The sequence below is a fragment of the Haemaphysalis longicornis genome, unplaced genomic scaffold (genome assembly GCF_048455015.1).
Source record: "Haemaphysalis longicornis isolate Haplotype H1 unplaced genomic scaffold, Haemaphysalis longicornis Haplotype H1 scaffold_25, whole genome shotgun sequence".
NCBI classification, from domain to species: domain Eukaryota; kingdom Metazoa; phylum Arthropoda; class Arachnida; order Ixodida; family Ixodidae; genus Haemaphysalis; species Haemaphysalis longicornis.
In genome coordinates, this window is record NW_027526314.1 from 4,934,468 (window position 1) to 4,954,517 (window position 20,050).

Genomic DNA, 20,050 nt, shown 5'->3' on the forward strand with positions numbered 1-20,050 from the left:
CATCGGGCGCGCTACGCAAGCGTAGTGCCGCGCTCGGCCGGTCTTTCAGTCGACGATCGTCCGCGCTACGCTTGCTGTCTCTCTCTCTCTCTCTCTCGCATTACCCGACGATTGCTCACGCAATTAGAGTAATCGACCCAACGGAAGCGCACAATGGAACCCCCTTCAGTGTCGCATCACACCAGGGTTCCCGCGAGGGGAGGTGGGCGTAATTTTTTCCTTGGTATTTTTCCAAACGCACCGTGATCACCTAAAACTCAAAAAGCACTTCAAGTGTATTAACAAATATCAGAAGCAACTGCAAAAGGAAGGATGACATCATCTTTGTGAGCGCCAGGGTAAATAAAAGAGGTTGACTCACGTGTGGTCTATTTTCCGTAACCTCGGTGGAAAAGACAAAACTAAATATCCAGTAGTAGGCACCTTGCTCACAAAAGAGACCCCTGAAACCGTAGAATTAAAGTTATAACAACCTTCTATCCGCCCGTGACCAGGGATAAGCTCCGGTTGCGGCTTTGCAAATCAAAACAGATCCAAACCCACAAGCCTTGTTTGGCCCTCTTTTTACGCTATCAGAACTACAAATGGCCTTAGGGCAAGGCAAAACCAGCTCTGCACCGGGACATGACGGGTTTACATGTCGAGAACTCCGAAACCAACCCCTGGTTAGTGACGAAGTCTTTCTTTCCCTCGAAAGGGAAAAGGTTTGGGCGTGTTGGTTCATCGTCACTCGGAAAACAAGCGGTAAATAAAAACACGGGACGAGGAGTAGACGGGACAAGCGCTGATCAGCGGCTAGGTGAGCTTAAAGTGTTGAAAATTTTCAGATACGTCGATGACTTTTTAATTGTTTTAGACACTTCATGTTTTATTGACCCTTCAGCCATGAACAGCATTAATGCCGCTTTATCATCGTCTCACCCTCTTGTGTCGCGTATCTTGGCCGCTTTCAATGCCTGTTTTACGCCGCTCATTTTTACGTTTGAATTGCCCAAGAGTGACAGCATCAGGGTTTTAGATTTGCGGCTACGTTTTGAGGATGATCACGTGTGTTGGTTGTACGAGCCTAGAGCCAACAAGCCGCCCCTGCCGTACAGCTCGGCACACTCTAAGCTGATAAAGAGGAATATTGTGCTGTCTTTCTTGTCTAGCGCTCTCAGCAAGTCATGCCCGCACGCGGTGGATGAAAGCCTTGGAAAGCAAGTGGTACAGTGCGCGTCAGGCTTGTCTAGGGCAAGCGAGCGCGCGGCTTCCGAGCATGCTGGCGACATCTGCTGATAGTGGCTGGGTTGGAGATAGCTTGCCATTGCGCGTGCGTGGATCTCGGACAGGCTCGGGTCGGTCGTGTAATAGAATGGGCCTCTCAAACTTAGAGACGCCCCCCCCCCCCCCCCCCCCCCCCCCCCCCCCACAAGGGGCGCTTTTATTCCGAAGTGCCAGTCGTAGGCGGTGACACGGGGTAATCGCGTAATTTGACGCCATGCATTATCAGCGCAGCCGTTACTTAATCGCACAAAAGTTTTGACGGAATGCGCTGCAGTGCGTTCTTGTTGCGTGCTTTTCGTTTGCTAAACATGCGATTCAGAAAATTAGCGGAGGTCGTTTTCTAGCAGTGCGTAACCGTCTGATGGGTTGTTGCACCGAGTCGAACGACGCGTCTATCTGGCCTGTCAACAATCCCGGCTGCCACTGTGAAAGACAAGCACCCCTCGAGGGTGGTGGCGTCTGCAAATTCAAGCGGCACATGTGAAACGAAGACCGGCCTGACCCTGTCCGAGATCGGCGCACGCGCAATGGCAAGCTATCTCTAACCCAGCCGCTATCGGCAGATGTCGCCCGCACGCTCCCAAGCCGCGCGCTCGCTTGCCCTAGACAAGCCTGACGCGCACTGTACGTTTGGAAACCGCGGGTTACCCCAGGCAGGTTATTGTTTCAGTCGCGGAAGGTTTACATCGCAAAAGGAAAATTGAGTCTTGTTTGAGCGATGAGCAGAAGGCCGAAAATCAGAGAAAGGACAAAGAAAGAAGAGCTAAAGAAAAGATAGCTGTCATCCCTTACATAAAATCTCGCATAACCTCAAAAAAGTTGGGCAACGTTCAGGGGTCAAGGTCTTGTTCACGGCGCCTAACAAGCTTTTGGCTTTTTGCAGGTTGAGCTGTCCCACGCGTGCGCGGAAACCGATATGCGCTATCAAGCACAGAGACGCGTTTTGTGAAATGCCGACGTAGCGTTGTCTACAAAATTCATTTGTCGTGTGGCAGACACTATACCGGCCAGACCGGCAGATGCTTAAACGTTCGCCTACAAGAACACAAGAACAACGTCAGGAGCGTAGCCACCGACGGCCAGCTGTCTGCCCACTGTAAAAAATGTGTCTCGGGTAACCAGTGTCATCCCCTGCACGACCAGACTACCATCTTGTATTTTCACCGCTCGGCCCTCACAAGGGAAATTGTGGAAGCGGCCGAGATAGCGAGGTCGGGGGATCAATGCGTCAGCAGGCCGTCTGTGGCTTTATCGAAACACGAATTGGATTTCTTAGTAGGCGGCACGTCACTGTTCTTTTTTTGGCCTCCGTTTTTGATGTTTCCCTTTCCTTTTCCCCTCTCTTCGTGCTCCCAGACTTGTTTATAAGCGCTGGAGCGGCAAAGAACTTTTTGTTGAACGTCAGCGCTTGTCCCGTCTACTCCTCGTCCCGTGTTTTTATTTAGCGCTTGTTTTCCGTGTTTCTTTCCCTCATCAATCTATCCTGGCCTACTGGTGTCATAGCACGCCACCTGAAGACGACTGCTCCCCACCCAATTCCCAGGGAAGGCGAAGATTCCAGCAAGATTGAAAGCCTCCGACCAAAATCTCTAACACCAACCATCCGGAAATTGACTGAACGCATGATGAACAATTGGTTGCAATACCCCCTCCCCCTCGAAGAGACGCCTTGGTTTCGCTCTGCCCAGACCTGACTCCGACCCAACGTGTGTCGAATGGCAGGGGTCGCAAGCATTGTCCTGAGTACTTGTTAGCGCTGTACATGTACATGACGTTTGGTACTGTAAATCAAGAAGGCATTCACATGAGCTAGCGCTTGCCTTCCACAATCACACAGCACAAAACTGGATTAGGAATTTCCTCAAACACACGCCGATACGCCTTCACCACAACGTTTGTGACACGTGGTCTCCCTCAACATTCTATTTGGACAGCCGAAACACCTATTCTCGGGCCTATCCTCTTTAGCCTCGCTATGAATCGAGTCGCTTGAACACTTCAATAAGACACATTTGTAAGTTTCGCGATCTACGTGGGCAACATTGTGGTCTGGATGGAAGCTGCCGATTATGCTGACCACATGATCATGCAAGCGGAACATCAAGCGGCTGTCGTCCGCCAGAAAATCACTTGAGGACTTCAGTCTTCAACTATCGGCCCAAAATCCGGAATTTATCAGTGTGGATGGACGCACCTCCACTAATGAGCCCTTCCAAACGCCATTTAAGATAGGTGACACCACAATTCAGCCTAACAATGGTACCATTCATTTACTCGGAATAGAAGTCAGTAGCTGCAAAAGTCCCAAAGCGTGGACACGGCAACTCCGTTCCACATAGCGCTCCACCCTTTACTTCATTACCCGGGAGTCTAACTAGTATAAAGGACTGACACATGTGCCTGCCGCACACTCGGCTGGGTAGTGGGCCTCGGCAGACGGACGTACGCCTCTCCGGCTTGTATATTTCGTGCTCGTCACGTCAATGATCTCGAGGTGCTTACAGGTATCTTGTTCGCACTGTCATGAAACTCCCTCAACACACCCGAATAGCTGCTCTGGAGCAAGCCCTGCCACTACCTCCACTCAGAAACTTGATCGAAGAAACCCACGTACGGCACCGATATTATTAAGTTGGATTTAAACACTCTTTTCCGCTTCCCCCTTGGGAAAGTCCAGCGGTTGGAATTATGCCCAAACTGATGCATCAACGCATTCGAATCGCAGCCCTTAATCGGCTTATCAAGAAACTTCGCAGAACGCTTGCAAGCTGAATTCGACATTTTCACGGACGCCGCGTAGTGGGTAGTGATGCTGGCACAGCGTGCCACTGCCCCGACCTTTCATTTCGTAATAGATGAAATCCAACGCTAAATAATTTGGGTTAATGGAAGAAGTGGAATCGCTTGGTATTCTTGGTGGCCTGTAAAACATCCAGGAGCAGGAATCTTAACTCGGTGCTCATGGTGCCACCCGCTTTCGTATCATCATCAACTCCCACGTGGCCCTTCAAGAATTGAACAAGTCTTGCACTCATAATGTCGCTGTTAATTGAATATTTTCACTAAATCAAACACTATGGGCAAAAATTTAGAAGTTAGATTGGCTTGGACACCTGGCCATTCCACGAACGCTGTTGGGAATCAGGAGGCACTTGAGGCTGCATGGGAGAGCCTTCAGTCTCGTTCACCTGCCACCTAACCCCACTCGCACAAAAGGCAACCTTCCGATACCCGACACCAACAGCGTCGCCAACTCCATAATCAGAGGCATATGCGACTCCACGACGTGTCTCCACCTGGCTTCTTATTTATCACAAGCTGACTGTCACGATCAGCTGAAAGTTTCGCTAAACGAAGGCTACGCGAATTCAGCTCTACACCCCAGATGTCCTTAGAAAATGGCACTTCCCTAACGTCACCTGGCCGACCTTCTGCCCGTTTTGTGACATGGACAGCATTACAAGTTTGTGTCACCGTCTGGATATGCACCGCCTTCCCAAAAGGACATGACGCCCAATAGAGAACTTTACAGTACCATATTCAGAGCAAGGCAACTTCGACCTACTCGAATCGGAATCTTCCGCGCTTGAGTGTGTGGCGAACTTAGCGATTGTGAGTGGCCTGTTGAAGGCAGTGTGATCTGACCTCCGACTGTGTGCCTGGGCACAGATTTAAGACAAGCTTAAACTATATGTCTTGAAGGTTGGACAGGTATTTAAGATATATAAACTTTGGTTTTTCTTCACGTTGACCGAATCCAGAACCAGCGCCTACGGCCTCTTGCTCAATAAAGTCATTCATTCATTCATTCATTCATTCATTCATTCATTCATTCATTCATTCATTCATTCATTCATTCATTCATTCATTCTATTTGCCAATTGACGTGCGTTCGCGCCTGCAGTGGGGAGCACAGACGCCGGGTTCGCGCTACAGACACCGAGTTCGCGAAGCCGGCTGCCGCGGGTTCTTGCGCGTGCTAACGCGGACCACTTTTGGGAATGAATGAATGAAATACTTTAATTCAGGGAGAAGGCTATAAAGTCCTGTGGGTAGGGAATGGAAAGTAGGATTGGGAAAGTTGTAGTACAACTAAGTAATGTTCAAGCTTCACTGTAGCGGTCACTGTAGCTGTCTCTCGAGGTTCCGTTGGAGCAACACACACACACTGGCCTTCCTCTGAGGGGAGGGGGTGTAAGGCATAGTTCTTGATGGCTCATTACGGTTGGTGGGGCAAGACGGATGCGCACCGGTGTTCATTTGTGACTGGTGAACTTGAACAGGTAGTCGGTCAGCCATTAAACCATCTTATAGAGACCATTTTTTAGGGCAAAGTCTGTGATTTTTCCTAACATTTCGGGGTTGACCCTAACATACTCGACATGCTCTAACGCCGACGTCGGAACTTTTGGGAGAGATATGAAAGCCTGCGGACATTCTAAAGCGATCTGGACCTGTCAGTGATGGAGAACTTTCAGCGGAATGTTCGGAAATCCTTGTGAGGGTGAACCAGTCGTATGTAAGACGAAGGGATAGGGGCCGTCAGCTCTGCTGTTTTTCCAGCCTTACCACTAGTGGAAGCTGCGTCACTTTCAAAGCGAAGATTTTTATCTTTACCACCTAAGTATTCTGTCGCGACCTTTGTATCAATATAAAACTCCCACAAACAAGTTAAAGTTACTGGCACCGCCAGGCATCGAACCGGGAACGAATAGAGAAACCGAGCGAGAACCCGTTGTCTTACCTATTGAATACGAGCTCACGCGGAAACGGAGGAGACAGACGGTGCATTCACCGAACACATCTGCGTTTACGCCCTGCTTTCTCGCTGAATGCCACAGGATAGCGTCACACGACCTGCAGCGCCGCTGTTCACTCCCCCCACCGCACGTGTAGCGGCCGTGCGCGCCTCGCGCATGCCTCAGATCTGTAATGGCAGGTCACGGTACCGCACAAAGGAACTGCCTCGTGGCGCTTTACTGAGAGAGAGAGAGAAAACTTGATTCTTTAAACAGCCCTAGTCCGGGCCGTCGTGCCACAGTCTCTTCATTAGGAGACGGCTGGTCCGTAGAACTCCCAGAGGTCCGCACTAACACGAAGGCAGTGGGACGCCAAAAGTTCTTGCGTCGATTTGACATCTACGCCAGGACCCGGGTTCCACCAGTCCTCCCAGGAAGCGATGCGGGAACGCAGGTGTGGTGGTAGGTATGGCGGACGGCACTCCCAGCAAATGCGTCGTACTGATGGGTAGGAAGGGCAGTTGGGTGTAGGGCAAGTGGGACGCAAGAGGGTGCCATGCATGTAGTGGATGCAGGATGGAGCGATAAGAAAGGAGGCTTGTGCTTTCAGGACAACTGATGCGGCTTCACGCGAGAGGGCGAGGTGGGGGACCCGGAACCACTGCCTGCTTAGTTGCTGTTGGCGTGCCTTATGTTCTGAAATTGTTTGAGCGCCAGGGTGGTGCACCTGGGGCCACAACATGGACGGACCCGGGGAGAGTACTCTGGTAAGCTCGTGTGCTAGAGCACTGCCGTCCAAGTTGGCATGGCCGGGGACCCGTACCAGCGTTATCTTGTTGGGAGGATGGGCGCGAAGGGCGCAGTTGAGGGTGTCAGAGGTATGAGGGTGTGTGGTGTGTCGAGAAGTACTTCGTAGCGCCTCCTGCGAGTCACTAAACACGAAAATTGTGGTGGCAGGGGGCTCGACTTTCACAGCGAATTCGACGGCTTCGGCTATGGAGAATTCGCTGTGAAAGTCGAGCCCCTGCCACCCCAATTGTAGTGTTTAGTGACTCGCAGGAGGCGCTACGAAATATATCTCGACACACCACACACCCTCAATTTGACGGCTTCGGCTATGGAGAATTCTTCGAAGGTTGTACATGTTGGGGCATTTTGGAAGTGGACAATGGTGTCTACGGATCGGGTAGGGCTATGGAGGGCTATAACACCATCTTTAGAAGGGGAGTCAAAACTGGCGTCCGTGAAGTAGATTGCCGTACCATTCTGTTTAAACAAATTATTGCGCCTGTTCAATGCATTTGTTCGCTGTTGCCTGCGGACCAAGTTCTGAGCAGGGTGCATGTGGCGAGGAAGACGCTCAATTACTAGGTTTGGGAAGGAAGACCAGGGTGGAGGTTCGGTAGGGATTGGAGGAAGACAGTCTGGTGGGTAGTTTAAGTGGGTGAGAATTGTCCGACCTGAAGCCGAGAGGTTAAACCGCTCGAGCTGGGCCTGGATGTGAGATGCGATCCGTTCCTGGAGGGTATTGTGAAGGCCTAGGGCTAAGACTCCTTGTGTGGCGGCATAATGAGGTCTCCCCAGTACCAAACGGTACAGGGCATGGAGGGCTCGATCAAGGCGGTTTGTCTGGGCAAGTGAGAGGCGTAGGTAGGGCACACTGTACAGGACGCGAGATTCTGTGAAAGAGTCCACAATGCGTAGAAGGTGAAGCTCTTTGAGGCGTTGTAAGCGATTAGAAACACGCTTGAGGAGATGAGAGACCTGAGAGACCTGGGAGTGGAGTATTTGTAGTTGAGGAACAGCAGATCCATGGCGTGTGAGGGTGAGGCCCAACATTTTTAGTGAATCCACTTGTGGTTTGGAGGCTGCGCCAATCGACATCTGTATTAAAGAGCGATCCGGGTCAGGGCCTCGTCGGTTAGACACCACTAAAAGGCCAGATTTAGATGCTGATATCTTTAGCCCGATGGAAGTTGGACGGTCAAGAATGGTGTCGCAGGCCAATTATAAGGTTTCCTTGATATGTGCCAGACTCCCGGATTTCACCAAAAGGGTAATGTAATCCGCGTAGATGGAATCGTTGACGCCGGGGATCCTGGCTAGTCGCGGGGGCAGTGATGTCAGGGTAAGGTTCAAAAGAGTGGGGGAGAGTATAGAGCCCTGAGGGGTCCCTGATGTGAGATAAAAAAATTACACCATCTTGCCGTAGAGGAACCCTGAGTAGTATGCGAAGCAGCCATAGGGTCGACTGAAGGTCCCATTAGTTTTCAGTTCGTTTCCGTTGACGTTCAGCTTCGCGTGCCTTCGTTGTATCAGTAGCTTTTTGACGTAGTTTGAATGGGTGAAGGACATAAGGCGCGTTCGTAGCGCACGATACTGTCTCGGTTTGTAGCGCCATGGCAAGAGCGTCACGTACCTCCCGTTGCAGCGAGAGAGTCGTGGGATCGAAACAGGGCGCTGCCAAGCTATTTCTTTTTATAGTGGACTGCACTGACGTCAGCCCAAACGCTCACGGGGCTGAAGAGACGCTCATGTGCAGTAGAGTGCGGACGGCGGACAACGACAACGAGAGAAGGAAGGAGTCACACAGCCCCGAGCATGAGATGCTTCGCGTTTCAAAAATTTCACCATCTTCCCGTAGGGGAACACTGAGTAGTAGGCGAAGCAGCCATGGGGTCGACTCAAGTTCCCATTAGTTTTCAGTTAGATCGCGGCGGGGAGGAGAATGAAGAGAGCGGAGCGCGCGCACGCGTCATTTATACCGCGGAGCTACAGTGGCGCCCCCAGCGGAGTATGCAGAGGCTACCGTCGCGTCTCTAACCTTAAGCTGCTTGGCATTATCGCGCGCGGAGCCGCAAGTGTTGCCATTTGGTGCGCAGTCCCGGAGAGGAGAGGAGCTTCGGAGAGGAGAGGAGGAATGCCGGAGAAGAGAGGAGCGTGCGTCAGAGAGGACAGGAGGAATGCCTCGCATACCACTCAGGGTTCCCCTACGGGAAGATGACGTTGGTGGTTGAACGCGAAGATATCGCGTGATGGATTCTTTGGTTGGCAAATCCCTACGGGAATCCTGCCACAATCGATTGATTGTAGGGTTTAACGCGCCGACGCAACGCAGGCGATGAGGCGCGCCGTAGTGGAGGGCTCCGGATTAATTTTGACCACCTGGGGATCTTTCACGTGCGCCGAAATCTCGTACACACGGGCATTTTTGCTTTTCGCCTCCATCAGAAAAGCGACCGCCGCGGCCGGGAACCGAAATCCTGCCACAATCAACATCAGCGGTGCCTGGCCAGGCATGCGCAGTGGGGGCGTGGTACTCAGGGTTCCCCTACGGGAAGATGAAGACGGTGGTTGAACGCGAAGCTATCTCGTGATGGATTCTTTGGTTGGCCAATCCTGATGGGCATACTGCCACAATCATCATCAGTGTTGCCTGGCAAGGCATGCGTTGTGGGGGTGTGGAAGCCGCACAACGGCGCCCAATCAACAGCGGAGGGAACGGGCTCGACCATAAGCTGCTTCGCATCTAAAAGGGGTAGCCTGTGCATCAGAAATCGAATAAGCGGCAGTGCGGTTCGAGAGGAAATCTAGAATGTAATTGTACATGCAGCGGCCGCACCCCGTTGATGTCAATGTGTCGAGGATGGGGACATAAGCAATGCGATCGAAGGCCTTTTCTAAGTCTAGGGCTAGAATAGCCCGCAATTGGGCTAAGCTTGAAATTTTGTACACATCCTCAGGGTGTCTTGGGTGGAGAGGTGGGCTCGGAAACCAGTCTGGGTGGCAGGAAAGGCAGCGTGATGTGTGAGATGCCACTCAAGACGAGTGAGAGCCATACGCTCGAGCAGCTTCCTGACACACGAGGTAAGCGAAATAGGCCGTAAGTTGGTGGGCGCATGAGGATTACCAGGTTTAGGAAAGACAACAATTTTGGAAGGTTTCCAAATTTCTGGAATTCGGCCAGTTTCCCCTATGCTATTGGAAAGGGGGAGAAGATCTCGAATTCCCTCATCTGGGAAGCTTCGGAGGAGCTTATATTGCATACCATCCTTACCCAGTGCGGTATCTCGTTGTAGACGGTCCAGAGCATTGAGTAGTTCGGTCAACGTGAAGGGAGTATCCAGAGGAGATGGTGAAAATGTGTGAATTGGAAGAGCGGGAGGTGGGTTTTCTGAACTGGCAGGGAAGTGGAGGAGTCACAGATCATTAGCGAATTCTGTAGGAGAAGCTCCAGTGTTGAGCAGAATACGAGAGATGGGTTGAGAAGGGCAGGGGGGGTTAATTAGGACATGGAGGAGGAGCAGCACGTTTAGTGTGCATTCGTGGGTTACGTTCATCACAGAGATTCTAGCAGTTGGAGCGACCTAGTTCATCAGCATACGTTTGGGCCTGTTGGGTCAAGATATTTATACGGAGGCGCAGTTTCCGAGTGTGTTTCCGGCGGCGCCAACGCCTAAGATGAGAACGACGGGTATCGCATAGGTGCAGGAGGTGGGTGTCGATGCAGGGTGCCTCCGTGTTCGGGTAGACGCGTTTAGTGTGCCGCTGACAAATATCTTTTACCTGTTGAAGTCAAGGATCTGGGTCCGCGGGGTCTAAAGGGGGAAAGAGGCCTGTCTGACTGCATGCCAATCTGTCAATTGTATAGGCTTTTGCACCCGCCGGCGTAGATGAGTGGATGATAACGTGATTTCCAAGATGGCATGGTCACTGCCGAGGAACTCATGCGTGTGTGACCATATTGGGCAGCCTGGGCCTATGTAGAAACCTAGGTCCGGAGTTGTGTCTCGGGCAGCACTGTGTGGGAACATCAGGATCTGTGAGGAGGGAGTACGATTTGTGCTGTACTGTTTCCGCTAGAGTACGGCCACGATTCGAGGGTAATCCCGATTCGAGGGTAACCCCAAAGGGGGTGGGCGCAATTGAAGTCCTCCAGGACTAGACGTGCTGGGGTATGACGAGCGGTTGTGGGGAACAGTGAATCTAGGGGCGGAACCCTCTTGCCTGGGCGGTGTTACACATTAACGAGTTGTACGGGTGCGATAAGTGTAGTAAATGAGACGACTACCCCGTGGGCCATAAAATCTGGGGAGGACGAGAGGGAGAGAGAGAGAGAACGACTTTATTTAGCCACAGAAAATTGCGGCGACTACATGCCGGATGGGGTGGTTCCCTCTTCACGGGAACCATATGCTTCCGCGGCTGCCTGGCCCCTGGAGATCAGGACGAGCTGGTCTTCCAAGGCGGGGCTGGTTAGCAAGGTCTCCCATCGCTCGTTGAAGGGTGTGGGAAGGGTGATTGAGGGTTAGGTAAGGGGTGGGGGATTGCCTCGGTGAAATCGCACTCTCCGATGACGTGCCGGAGAGTGCCCAGTTGCCCGCAGAATCTACACTCTTTCTCGCATATATCAGGGTACATTCTGCTTTGGAGATAGGGGTGCGGGAAGGATCCTGCTTGTATTTGGCGATAGATCGTTTGCTGTGCTCTGCTGAGCGACTTGTGCGGGTCAGGGTACCGCCGTCTGCCTTCCCTGTAGTGGCCGGTGATGTCCTTGTAGGTCGTTATGGCCTGCGGCTCGTGCTCGTCTGCCCGGTGTTCAAGTTCTCGGGCAAGCTGGTGGGCGAGTTCGTTGCCCTCCAGCCTTGAGTGAGCCGGTGTCCATATAAGTTCGACTTTCTGCTCGGGTATGCGGCGTATTCCTCCCTCTAGTATTCTGAGTGCCGTCAGAGACACCTGCCCTTTTCTATAGCTGGCATACGCGTTTTGCGAGTCCGTGATTATTTTGCTCGCGTTAGGCAACGTGAGCGCCAAGGCTATTGCCGCCTCTTCCGCTTCTTCCGGGAACGCCGTTTTGACAGATGCGCACGTCACCAGAGCGTCTTTCGTCGTGACCGAGATCGCGGCTCGTGTCGAAAACTTGGGTAGAGAGGCGTCCGTGTAGAGGGTGATCCCCGTTCGACCTTCTTGTTCTTCCGCTTGTCTCAGCGTTTCGATGAGGGCCTTGACCCTGGCCTTTCTGCGCCTGTCGTTGCGACCCGGTGTCATGTTTTTGGGCAGGGATGAGAGGGAGTCGACAAGAGGAGTAAATGGAAGGTGTATAACAGTGATAAGGCAGAGTGAGTTAGGATCCGTGGAGTTCCCTGTGTGATAGACCGCATAGCCAGGAATTTGCGGCAGGCAGAAAGCTTCTCGTAAGAGAATTACGTCCGGGGGGGCGGGGAAGGGCGAGTTTGAATAAATGTTCTAAGAGAAGAGAGTTTGCGTTTGAGACCCCGAAAATGTTATTGCCATACTGAGATAACAAAAGATGGGGAAGGAGAGATGGACGCTTGCCCATTAGTCGAATTCGTCGGAGCTGATGTCGACATCCTTAGTTTCGGTGCTTTGCCGTTTCGGCTTTGCAGATGAGCGGGGCGTTTTCCCGCGCTGCCGGAGTCGGCTCCAAGTTAGGGGGTGGTAGGTCGAGGCTGGAGCTGTGATAAGGCGCGGGTCGTTTTCCAGTCTTGCGACACTGGGCGTTGTCCACTCGTTGCAGGCGCTCTCCTAGGGTGTTAACAGCCTGGATGAGCTCCAATGGCACTGGAAAGAAATCGGCCACCGTTTCGGGGGCTTTCGCAGGGGCAGTGATGTGGCAAGTGGCGGTAGACTGGGGTGCTGCCAGAGCTGCGCGGTAGACGGGTGATTCAGTGATCGGGGATGATGAAAGTTTGGTCAGTGCTCCTTGATGGGAACGGGGAGGAGTCGACTTGCTCACATAGGTGTGTTGGGACGTCGCTTGTGTCCGTGGCTGACCTGGCGGCGGGGCTTCGTCCATCGGGCATAACCATTGTGTTTGGGAGAGGGTGGTGGCGGTGGAGCTAGGTTTTTCGTTCCTTTGGATGAGGATCGTTGACGTACTTTGGAACGCAAACGGGATCGCTGGCCTCAAGTGTGCTTTGTTCGGAGGTCCTGGATGCGTTTCTTGGCTTGTTGGGCCATGAAAGCGTCTCTTGCTGGCGGGTGGGGCAGTCGGTGGAGGTGCTGGCATGAGACGCCTTACAAAGGCGGCACTTCGGTACGCAGTCATGTGTCGTCGTTGGGGTCAAGTTGGTGATGTCCAAGGAGCAGACAGGACCGAGCAGGGTGGTGTGTGGCAAGGGCCAAATATCCTCCCGGTGGCCGAGTGTGTGGCAGCGGGTACATAACTGTGCCTTTGGCCGGTGCGGGTAACATCGGTATTGGCCGCTGCGGTAAATGATGTAGCGTTGCACAAAAGTCCCTTCAAAGGTGATGAAAGCCGACTTCGTAGCGTCCATCATGCGAGCGGCCAGAATGCGGGCAGACGTGGTTTGGACAAGGTCTCGCATCAAAGATTCCGAGGCGGGATTTTGTGCCACACCGTGAATGAAACCCCGGCATGAATTTTCAGGAGAAGCCTCGTAAGGCCGAAGGTAAACAACCGTAGCGTTGAGTGCCAGGCTAGCGAGCTCCAGTAGCTTGGGCGCTGGAGATTCCCGAAGGATTCGGACGCTGATGAGGTTTTTGGCGGTGAGCAGCTCCACCACGGTGCGCGATATCTCACTTGCGGTCAGTTGTGTGGAAGACGTAATGAGTTCGGCGATTGCGTAAGTGTCACATTTGGATAGATTTATCCCTGCGGGGTGGAAGATTATCGTTTTTAGGTTCAGGCGTGGACATCTGGAGCGGTGGAACTCTATCCATGATTGTTCACCGTCGTCTTCAGGAGGGGCACTCATCATGGCACGTTATGAGGACAAGCAGTTTCTACTGCGGCATCCAGGTGGTTCCGGACACGGCGGCCGACGAGGTAACCGCCGTTAGGCCTAGATCCACAACGGTGGAGCTAGAACGATAAAATCGTTTCCGAGTTGCGTAAAGGCTTAACGCGGGTGGAAAGCCGTACATGGCGACTTCCTGTACAGGATTACAAGCTTGGGCGACCGTCCAGAGGACAGGAATGCTGTGTCAGGTGAAAATTCTGAAGATTGATGTGGCCGCGTCTTCACTCTTCTGAGCGCGGCTGCCGAAAGCGTGGGAACTTGTGCGCATACGAGCGAAATAGGACGCACATACCCGCTATATCGATCTGGACAGAACGCGCCGTGCCTCTAGAGTGCGCAGCTTCAGTGTTCGCCACGCGCTTGCGTGGTCCAGAATTATTACAGAGTCTTAGCATAGCGGGTAGCGCACGTAACGGTAAGGTCGACGGTTAGCGGAAACCGACTGCACCCAGGTTTTAAGAAGCGCCAACCGCCCCTTCCCTCTACTCTTCTCCGAGCTATGGAAGCGGATGTGCCGCCATTTCTTGTTGCCCACCTGTCCGCCGCCGACTTAGCGACAACGCTAACACAGCAGGTTCGCACAAGTCTTTGATGGAGCTGCGTTGTCACTTTGCTTCCAAAGCTATGTCTAAGCCCCTCCCAGGGTACTTTCGTACGCCGCATAGCGAACATGATCCGCAGCTCGCTTTCTTCGAGCTGCGGAAGCGGAAGTGCCGCCGTTATATTTTTGACGGTGAAGGCTCAGCCGCCACGGGCGTCCCCCTTTGCTAACGCAGGCGCATCATCGTGGCGCGCCGATACACCCATTGTTATATTGCAGCGCCGAAAGTCGGCGTGGACAGCAAAAAAGCGTTCGCCACGCCCGTATAAGCGTGTAGGTATTAATCACCCGCGACTGTTCTCGCCAAAAGCTGAAGGCAGGAGACTGGAGGGAGGAGTTTTTGCTAAGCCAGAAGAAACGGTGTTAGTTGGCAGCACACTTCAAAGGATGGCGCTGCTTAAAAAGGCTGCCATGGGCGTGATGGAGAGCTTTAGTGATGGAGCCCTTCATAGCTCTGCAGCGAAACAGATCGCAGGGGATGCATAATGGCGACGACCACCAATCAACCTCGGCAAGGTCTGTAAGAAAGAACCATGTACTTTGCCTTTGGTTCAGTACTCGAGCACAATTCGTTTTTTTACAGGGGACGTAACGAGAGTTCTTGTTCTCAATTAGTTTAGTTTCAGACATAAGAAATTATGCTAAAAATAAGGATTGTAACAGCAAATGACCTTGGTTGTAATTGTCCCTGTTGTGTCTGTTGAAGTGCTGGCTGAGTTCTAGAAACGAAGCGTGGGTTATAAGAAAAAATACATATCGGTACTCTGCACTTGAAATGAAACTTTCTTTCCAGAAAAAGCAGCGTTTGTTGTCCACCAGCGTTTGTGAGCTGGCTCAAGGATACGGATGGGTGTAGGAACACATACGAGCGTACGAGCGTAGGAACACAGCCGTAGTGGAGCTGTCTTTTTAAGGTGCGATCGTTCAGATTGATAGCAATGTAGGCGGGAAAGGTACATGGAAAAATAAGAGAAGTCGCAGAAGTACCATTACATGTAACTTACAATTATATATTGACGAATATGGCTTGAGAAAATGAAGCAATTTAAACGGAGACTTCAAATTAGCGTGAGAGGGGCTTGACGCGCACATAGACGAAACCACGTAAAAAGACGTTCCCCGTCTTTTTACTCGCCCGCGTCCATGGAATGTCTTCCCCCCCGAGAGCTGGTCTGTGACACTGACACCGAGAACAGCGGACGTTTGCCGTTTCCGGGTGTAGAACCATCGTCCGAAAAGCCGTACGGGCCTTTCAACACGCGGCCACCCTTCTAGCAGTCCCATATTTTCTCCCCGTCGTGGGGAGGCTTTTGGGCGAAACGTGCGGCGATGACAAAAACGCTGCTTCGCAGGTAGAATTCACCGCGATATTGGGAAGCCTGGCGAACTGGGGAGGGATTCGACGGATTTTGGTTTGTCGAAAGCGCCGAAATTCCTTGCTTATGGCGTCGGCTGTGGTGCAATCCTTTCAAAACAGCAGATTGAACCCACAATAAGCGGTCCCTTTCAGTACGTGACCGACCTTTCTTTCGTAGTTAATTTTTTTCGTATATATATGCACGATGCCAAGGGGCTTAACATTTTGTATATATGCTACGTAAGGCTCGGTCGATGTATAAGCACGCGTCCCGAGCTGAGTTTTCGCTGCAAGCTTGCGGTCAACTGGCTTTTCAAATATCTCACAGAGTCTTGATTTGAAGGCGTCCCAACTCGAACGTTCCGCTTCGTGCATTTCATGTCATGCGAGTTCCGCTCCCTTCAGGTAGAAATGAACATTCGTAGCATGCGGGTGGGTAGCTGAAAAACTATCCACCCCTCTGGCCAGTACGCACTCCCACTTATCGACCACAATCACCGACTCACAAGCTGCATGCAGCGGCGTCGGAACTATCTCTTTCCTGGGGGAGGCAAATTTATGCTGCCACAAACATAATCATAATCATCAGCAGCAACATCGTCATCATAAGCAATAACAACATTTTTATGGTTGTTTTTTTAAACACATCGTAATTTATTTTGTTTGAATCCTTCTGCAGCATCTGTACAGTGCTGCTACAATGACTAGTACGCAAAAATAATCACAACTGACCCACCAACGTAAAACCAAATTAAACCCAAGCAAATATTCACTGTGCATCACAGATGCTGGATAGCACAGTAAAGAGGTCAGTTAGTGACTTCACGACCACTATGCTTTCTACACGAGCCAACGGTAGCACCCTCAATTCTAAACGTTTTTTTTTCATTTATCAGTGCAAAAGAGCAGTGCACATCCAAATAAAAAAATAAAAAAAAATTGGAAAAGAAACACATACCTAAAGCCCATTTATATACATGCTTCCTAACCCTGAACGTGCTACGAGACCTGCACAATTCTACCAAATGAAGGCTTACACGATGAATATTGGCAAAATAAGTGAGTTAAATACAAAGGTCAATTGAAGAAAGAAGTTATGCTATGCGTTAACCTTTGCATATGCATTTATATGTACATGCATGTACATGCATATGTGCTATCGCCGTCAAATGATACGCGAACACGAAAATATGAACCTGAACACACAAATAGCGCAATTTCTTTCCCTGCAAGCCAAAATTACGCGTGGCTTAGTTACAAAAACAAAGTTGGGAAAAGTGGATTTCCAAAAATACCAATAGCAAGCCATTATATGAACTCTACGAACAGTATTTTTCAGTTTTGCTTATTCCAGTTGGTTCATATTTTCGTGTTGGCGTTTCATTTGTCGACGATAGTACACGCGCATGTGCGTACCAATAATAATTTATTATTAGAGTACGTGCACGCACAACGGATAATTTGTTCTAATTTTGTTCCGGGTATTCCTGATTGTCTGGTACCCCATCATATTAGTAATATTGCAGTGGTATGATACGGAATGTTCAAATTTCGTAATATACAGCCGCACTGCACAGTTGCCCGCACTGTCTGCGGGCAACTTGTTGAAGCGTGAGTAATTAAGCGATTGGTGCAAGCCGTTTAGGGAACCATGGTTCCGTAAGAAATCTGAACTGGTTAGCGGAAACAGTTATTGGTAGCTGGCTAGTAATATGATAGTACGACCCGGATACCAAAAGCAAAGCCAATATACCCCCGATCCTTTGAATGATACCGTAGGCATAGAATATTTGATCAGGAGGTTAGCTTCTCAAACGCTTTTTATACGAAGGGTTTTAAATGCAGAGCATTTAAGTAACTCACGATGTCACCCGCGTTGGCGTCCGTAGTCCGCATCGCTCCCCGTCGGTCTGGCATTGGATTGGATTCGATTGGATTGGATTGGATTGGATTGGATTGGATTGGATTGGCTTGGCTTGGCTTGGCTTGGCTTGGATTGGATTGGCTTGGCTTGGCTTGGATTTGGATTGGATTGGATTGGATTGAAGTGGATTGTGTTGGATTGTGTTGCGTCATAGCCGCTCCACGTTGCGTCATAGCCGCGGCAGGGGGTTCACGGCACGTTTCACGTTTCACCATCGACTTCATCGACAATGTCTACGCTGGAAGAGAAAGCGGCGCGGCGGCGTGCTGCGGATGCTGAGCGCAAGCGCCGCAAGCGAGCCGCCGACGCCGAACTTCGCCAGCGAGAAGCCGCAGCCATTCGTGAACGTCGGACGGCGATGCGGGAGGGAAAACAAGCACAAAAAGAACAGAACTCCTGCTGGCGCAGTTTCAGGCAGGGGGCGCGCGAGCACTGCGAAGGCGGGAAATTTGAAATGCGTCGGGTGGTAGCAGTGAGCGGATAACGGCGCTACAGCCCATTATGGCGAATCAGTTCTCTGCATGTCTAACAGTTTTCACGTAGAGTGGAACGGCTGTAATTTTTTTCACTAATATCTGCTGAAAACGGGCAATGTCGAAATCACTATATTTTCATATTGGAGGAAATTCATGAGGCGAAAAATATCGTCTAATTAGTGACCAACGCCACCGGTATTTCGACTGAATATCGTCTGATCCTTAGCCATTTTGCCTCCTTCAAATAAACCCAACTTTTATGCAGCCGTCTGTGGCTCAGCAGAAGTCTTCAGGTTCCCCTTGACTGGGGAAGCCGAGTTCCCCCATTTGTACATTAGCCGAGCCATCGCTCCCCATGCTCCCCCTGTTCCGACACTCCTGGCTTCCGGTAACGCGAAGAAGGTGCCAGTACTGCTCCGATTTCGCTGCCGCCGTCGATTCCAATCCAATCCAATTGAAAAAGAAACCGCACAGAAGCGGATTTTTTTTCTTCATTCCGCCTGGTCGTGGTGGTGGTGTTGCGTTCAACAAACTGGCTCGCGGTCTTACCGACGTTTAAGATGCCGTTATCACGGCAAGGCCACCATGGCGGCAAGTAAAGATGGCGGAGTTTTTGCTGCGTACCCCGAAATGAAGCTTCTCTGAGTGTGTGAGTTCGAGAGCAAAGTGTCCTGGTGTTTTTTCGGCCGGTAGGTAGCCCCTAAACTGCTATTGCCGGTTAATCGGTACATCGTTTATTTCGTACCTAAAGGTTATTTCCGGCCGACTACGGAATGACCGGGTCTTACTGTATTTCGTGCTTTGAGGCTGCTTAACTATACAAATAGGGCAATATGTTCTCGAGGCATTGGATGGAGTACAACCATGGCTTCGCTAGTGAAAGTTTGAAAAAAAAAATTCTGCAGAAATTCGAGAATTATCTACTATTGCGGAGCATTCACATGCCGCTTGTCTTGAGTGTGAGTTTTTACAGTCAAAGTATTTGGTTTTTATAAATCCTGTGCAACCAGTTACCTCCATTTACGCTATTATGACGATTCGAACAACATTCACGAAATCTGCATTATTGTGGGAATGCAGGGCGTTATACGGATTGCCATTTCCCGTAATTGTTTAACATTTTTCTTATTTTTTTATTTTCTTATATTTTTCTTATATTATTTTCTTATATTTTTTAACTTCATTCGGCAATTATCTCCATTTACGCTATATAGTGATTACAGGTGGAACTATCGCGATATCTCCATTATTCGGGAAATGCCAAGCGTTATACGTTCTGACATTTTCCGTAATGATTTTACATTTTTTGGAGGGGTTTCAAAATTTTGTTCTACCAATTACCTCCATTTACGTTATTATAACGATTACATTTGTAACTTTCCCGAAATATGCAATATTGTTGAAATGAAGGGCGTTACACGGTTGCCAGTTTTCGTAAGTATTTTATGTTTCTCTTGTTTTTTGAGTTTTTGAAAATTTCGTTCGACCAATTATCTCCATTTACGCTGTTATAACGATTACAGGTGGATTGTTCGCAATATCTGCATTATTGTGGAAATGCCATGCGTTATACGTTTTGTCATTTTCAGTAATTATTGTCTTTTTTCAGTTTCTAGTTTTTCGAAAATTCATTCGACCACCTATCTCCACTTACGTTATTATAACGATTACATTTGAACTTTCGCGAAATCTGCGTTTTTGTGGAAATGCCGGGCGTTACACGGTTCGCCTGTTTACTTAATTATTTTATATTTTCCTTATTCTTGTTTCAAAATTTCGTAGGACCAAGTATCTCCATTTGCGTTGTTAAAACGATTACATTTAACTTTCCCTAAGTTTGAATTACTGTAGAAATGCAGGGTGTTCAAAAGTTATCCAGTTTTCGTAAATATTTTATATTTTT